Below are 6,544 nucleotides of genomic sequence, written 5' to 3' on the forward strand. Positions count from 1 at the left end.
GCACTCTCGCGGGTTAAGGTCCCCGAGGGTTTTTTCCATTAGTCTCTGGAACGTGGCCGGGGCACCGCAGATCCCTTGCGGCATGCGGGTAAATTGGTAAAACCCTAATGGACAGATGAAGGCCGTTTTTTCTTGGTCTTCCTGGCCCATGGGCACTTGATAATATCCGGACCTGAGGTCGAGCACACTGAACCATTTGCTCCCCGTCAGAGCATTCAGGAGATCCTCGATTCGGGGCAGTGTGTACTGATCGGGAATAGTACGGGTATTCAGAGTCCTGTAATCCACACATAGACGGACCGTCCCGTTCTTCTTGCGGACTACCACAATGGGTGAGGCGTAAGGGCTCCGAGATTCCTGCACGATGCCAGCCGTTTTCATCTCGTCTATTAACCCCCTCACTTCGTCCATATCCCTGAGGGCAAGCCGGCGGGAGCGCTCCCGGAAGGGGGTAGCGTCGCTCATTCGGATGGTATGGTGGGCGCTGCGACTGCAACCCACGTCCATATCACCAGTGGAGAACACACCCCTTCGGTCGTGTAGCTCGTTCTGCAGAATCTCCCTCCATTCATCCGGAAGTGCCGAGTCACCGAAGTCAAACTCTAACACTGACTCGACGGTAGTAGATGAGCACCTAGATGGTCCCGTCGAAACCTCCTCTTCGGGAGTTACTGGGTATATCCTTCCCAGCGTCTGCCGCCGGTCAATAGTCAGTGGGTACGGGGATATATTCTGCACGTACACCCCAGTGCGCCTCGGAATCTTCCCGGGCCATTCCTTGATAGAGGCCAATACTTTGTAGCCCCAACGTTGTTCGTCCTGGGCCACACTTTCCACGGTGAAGAGTTGATCCCCCCACCGTCGTCGGGGGTAACGGCAAGCGGCGACCATCATTCGTCCTTCCCCCGGGGGAATTTGAGTCGGTCCCCGTTCTTGGCTGTAAAGGACGCCATACTCTTCCTCAGTTGCAATTCTACCGCAGACCTCTTGGAGGGCGGGACAGGCCACTAAGGCCAGCAGTGGGGCTTCCCCCGCTTCTTGCAAAAACTGGCGGAATACTGCACGTACAATGTCAGTGTTGGTCCCCAAGATGATTGGGGCGCTGGGGTGGTCCTGAGGTTCGGGGCACACTAAGGCCTCTACTTCCATGGGATGATTTTTACCAGTATTCAGCTGAAGAATATCTAACTGCACCTTCACTACGCCGTCTATGGGGTAATCTTCATGACTCAATCCCCGTAGTCGTAAGGCGTCCGCAGATAACAACGGTAGTTGGTGCAGGTGTTGGTCGTAGAAGGGCCGGTATACGATGGTCACTTGGGATCCCGTATCCAACAATGCGGCGGCATAGATGCCCTCGATGACGACGCGAATAATGGAGGCGGGACCAATTCGGGGGTTCTGAGAGGGCAGTAACGCCTTTTTATCCTCCAGGGGTTGGCACGGCATCGATTGCGCCGGTCGGGACGACGTCCTACGCGAGGTGGGGCAGTGGGCCCGCAAATGCCCCATCTTTCCACATGCGTAACACTGCATTTGGCTAAGGTAAGCCTCGTCTCTCCTGGTTGGGGGACTCCGCCCAGTCGGGGGACGAGGTCTGGGTGCCACTGGGGTAGGGACATCCTCGGGATCGGGATCCCCAGGTTCGGGCACGTCGGGCTTTGGGTCCACTTTCTTGGCTTCTTTACCCCCGGGCGGTGGCTTCTTCCCGGTGGCTAAGTCACGCCCTAACAACACCATCTCGTGCGCTTGGACCCGATCCATTAAGTCGTGAAACGATAGGGCTTGTCCGGGCGTTATGCAGCTACTGACCCGCACCGACACGGGGTGTAGGGGTAGGAGGCCCCTCAGCAACTGAGTGGTACGTATTCCGTTGGCTTCTTTCCGTGGCAACACGCCTTTCCTGACCATATTCCAGAGATCCAGGTGTAGTCGCCTGAGAAAATCGGATACCATCTCCCCTTCCTTCTGGGCTAACGCATGAAATTTCGACATCAAAGTGTACATGTCCACCGGAGCTCCATACGCCTTGGTTAGGCAGTAGATGAGATCTGCCGCATCAGCTTCCGGGTTGTCGTCTCGGTAGTAGTGCACCATGTGGGACGCAGGGGGCCGTAAGCACTCGACGATGCGCTGTCTGCGGACCGCGTCCGTGCAGGTCCATTCAGGTAGTACCTGTTCGGTATGATCCAGCCAGTCCTCTATCCCTACTTCCCCTTGGGGCGTGGGTTTCTCCCCGGAGAAGGCCTTTAACTTCCTGTACTGGAGCGACTGGGTGGTAGTGTGGATAGCGGCAGCTAAGGCGGGCAAAGAGGTGTCTCCCGGTAAGCTATCCCCGACAGCGGGGTAAGCGTCCAATCTTGATAGGCTAAGTCGGTTGAGGCTAGCCCGCAGGCTGGACGGGGTAGAGGAGGAGCCTAGGCTCAGGGCTGCGGGCCAGTGAGGGTGCAGGCCACGGTCAGGGGAGTGGTCGGGGCCTCCCGTCGCGGCGCCAACGATGGGGGTATACTCTCTCCGGGGTGTGGAAGTGGCCAGGGGCGCAGGGGTGTCCGCCTGGACTATGGGACAGCGCACCCTCGGGGCCTCGGGCAGCAGCAGTATACGGGGCAAAGCCTCGGGGCATATATCTTGTTCAGTGGCATACAAGATCCGGCGCCAGGTCTGGTCGCGGTCATAAAAATGGTCTTGTACTTGGGCATTGTCCAGGAGTGGAAGCTTTCGGACCTGCTCGGTCACTGTGCCTAACGAGTTCATGGCGGGGACATGGCCCAGCGCGAAAACACGGTTCAAGGGAATCCCGCGCCGTTGGGCCCACTTGCGCACCTCGAGCGCCGAGGGCACCGACATGATGTGGGTTGGTTGCACAAAAAAGACAAAAAAAAAATGTGGGGGCACCCCAGGTCTAAGATCTCAGCAGCGCCTCCAAATGTAGCCCTTTTTGTGACACCTACACTAAGGAACTACTGTGGTGCATGTACCTGTGACTTCAGGAGCTCTGAGCCTCCGCTATATGGGAGCCTGGGGTCATACCGTTATTTATCTTGGTGCAGCGCCTCCACTTACCCAGGATCCCCATGTTAGAGATTATACCCTGAATAAGAACATAACAACAGTATTATGCAACAGCAACCTTTTATATAGAATGCATAAAGCTCAAATGATCGGCAGCATTAACATATAACATCACACACACACCGTGGCTCGGCCACACCTTATTGGGGATAATGTCCTGTACATAGGTGGCTCTGCCACTCTCCCTAGGAGTATGTCTTATAACCAGAAATTGTATGATACCGTAGGATTTTGCACGGTGGGCCCAATTAGTTAGTGGGAGGCGGGATCAGCGCCTGGTGACCGGTGTAGGTGCACTTGTAGATAATGATACCTTCCGGTCACTGCGATGACCGTCACACTCCACGCAGGGTCCTAGCGTTGCTCCAGCCTTTCGCCGTCACTCCTTGCTGCAGCGCCGTCTGCACCCAATCCAATATGGCGGCCGCAGCTCCGCAGTCAAACCACACTAATGGGAAATGTCCCTACCATCTAGGGCCGTCCTTACAAAACAGCACCCTACGATGACAGGGGAATACTCCTCGGGCCGGGGGAATACCCTTCACCTAAGCGGACGGGTCACTGACCCTCTGCTCGCGCACACGAGGTTCTGCCAACCTCCTCCTTCACCTCCCTCTCTGCTCTGCCCCACCGCCCACACGCATCCGGTTCCTCTATCTAGAGTCTCGCACCCGATTGGTCCTCAGCCTCAGCTGACTCTCTCGCAGTTCGGAGTTCAGAGTTCAAACCCCCAAAGTCTCCACAGATTGGTTGCCCTTCGCGCGCTTCTCTCGCGCATGCGCAGCCCAACTTGTACACAGTGACCTTGCTGACAGAAGGAATAATATGGCGCTGCCTTTGTGATTGACAGCGCGGAACCTTTAGATATATATATGCACATCCTTACATAGCATTTCTTCTAATGGGACACAAAGCGCTTCACAATATAGCATGCAGTATGCTGCGGTGTAGATCGATCCCAGATTCATGAAGGTCCGTTACTGACTTACCAGGTGCCAACATGTATCTTCAAAGCTCAGTAACAGCGTTAAGCGCTAGTTTTGGCCGCAAAGGGCATTGCGTTAATTATAATGGTCGTTAATGATAATATATGCAGGAGAAGGGTTTTCTCTAACATTGCATATCAGCAGAGCCTAGTTATAGTTAACGCAGGGATCTCCCGAGACTTTATTTAGGTCATACCTAGAGGTGGCGTTACTCCCATCCAGACCCTGAAATACATGTTTTGCTGGAGAAGAGAGAGTACATCTGGGATATATGCAAATTTAAGTAATTTAAATATACTTTGCATATCCATATTAGCATACATCCCCGGTGTGTACCTTTTTGTGCACGTGTCTCACCATGTGTTGTATAAAGATGTGTTTGACGAGGTACATAGGCCAATTGGGACTCTGGCAAAGAAAATCCTCAGTCTCTCAACAGCCGTTGGTTTTGCATATAATTAGTTTGGTGGATGTGTGTTAACCTCGGGGAAAAACACATCCATTAATGATTTTGATGACGTGCCATTACTAGCACTGTGGATCTGGGCCTTAATAGGATCAATCCCTTCTCTGACGAGTTTACAATCTACATTTCGGTGACTGAGTCACAGGAATATAACGTGACTTGCCTAAGGTCACAAGGAGCTGGATTTAAACCAGGCTTCTTTACAAAGCCATTGTCATTGGTTTCGGAGTCAGCACCTTTACTCACTGCGCCGCTCCTTCAGCACACTTGGTTGTCACATCAGCATACTGTAGCACAGGCCCTTTGGCAGCCAAACATTCCCCAATCCTCATACAGAATCCTAAAACTGATGGTTGAAGTGGGATGGTACTAGGAAGTACAGATACCAGTTCTCTTTCATTTTAAGATCCAGCTGCCACTACCTCTTACATGCCCACTCACAGTTCCTCTTACATGCCCACTTACAGTTCCTGTTACATGCCCACTTACAGTTCCTTTTACATGCCCACTTACAGTTCCTTTTACATGCCCACTTACAGTTCCTGTTACATGCACACTTACAGTTCCTGTTACATGCACACTTACAGTTCCTGTTACATGCCCACTTACAGTTCCTCTTACATGCCCACTCACAGTTCCTCTTACATGCACACTTACAGTTCCTCTTACATGCCCACTTACAGTTCCTCTTACATGCCCACTTACAGTTCCTCTTACATGCCCACTTACAGTTCCTCTTACATGCCCACTTACAGTTCCTCTTACATGCCCACTTACAGTTCCTCTTACATGCCCACTTACAGTTCCTCTTACATGCCCACTTACAGTTCCTCTTACATGCCCACTTACAGTTCCTCTTACATGCCCACTCACACTTCCTCTTACATGCACAATTACAGTTCCTCTTACATGCCCACATACAGTTCCTCTTACATGCCCACTCACAGTTCCTCTTACATGCCCACTTACGTTTCCTCTTACATGCCCACTCACAGTTCCTCTTACATGCCCACTTACAGTTCCTCTTACATACCCACTTACATTTCCTCTTACATGCCCACTTACAGTTCCTCTTACATGCCCACTTACAGTTCCTCTTACATGCCCACTTACATTTCCTCTTACATGCCCACTTACAGTTCCTCTTATATACCCACTTACAGTTCCTCTTACATGCACACTTACAGTTCCTCTTACATGCACACTTACAGTTCCTCTTACATGCCCACTTACATTTCCTCTTACATGCCCACTTACAGTTCCTCTTACATGCCTACTTACATTTCCTCTTACATGCCCACTTACATTTCCTCTTACATGACCACTTACAGTTCCTCTTACATGCCCACTTACAGTTCCTCTTACATGCCCACTTACAGTTCCTCTTACATGCCCACTCACAGTTCCTCTTACATGCCCACTCACAGTTCCTCTTACATGCACACTTACAGTTCCTCTTACATGCCCACTTACAGTTCCTCTTACATGCCCACTTACAGTTCCTCTTACATGCCCACTTACAGTTCCTCTTACATGCCCACTTACAGTTCCTCTTACATGCCCACTTACAGTTCCTCTTACATGCCCACTTACAGTTCCTCTTACATGCACACTTACAGTTCCTCTTACATGCCCACTTACAGTTCCTCTTACATGCACACTTAAAGTTCCTCTTACATGCCCACTTACAGTTCCTCTTACATGCACACATACAGTTCCTCTTACATGCACACTCACAGTTCCCTTTACATGCACACTTACAGTTCCTCTTACATGCACACTCACAGTTCCCTTTACATGCCCACTTACAGTTCCTTTTAAGGGAACAAAATAGAAAAGGATTTTACAAAGAGTCCCTTCCTGTTTCATGGCATAAATATTGATAAACCTTTCTAAAAGTATGTTAGAAAGAGCTTAGCTTCAATGTTTAGCAAATATGGAAGCCAGACCCAGGAGCACAAAGGTAAACTATTTCCACTAGAAATCTAACCCTTTTCAAAAAAGAATCAATAACATCTGG

This window comes from Ascaphus truei, chromosome 21 (genome assembly GCF_040206685.1).
Source record: "Ascaphus truei isolate aAscTru1 chromosome 21, aAscTru1.hap1, whole genome shotgun sequence".
NCBI classification, from domain to species: domain Eukaryota; kingdom Metazoa; phylum Chordata; class Amphibia; order Anura; family Ascaphidae; genus Ascaphus; species Ascaphus truei.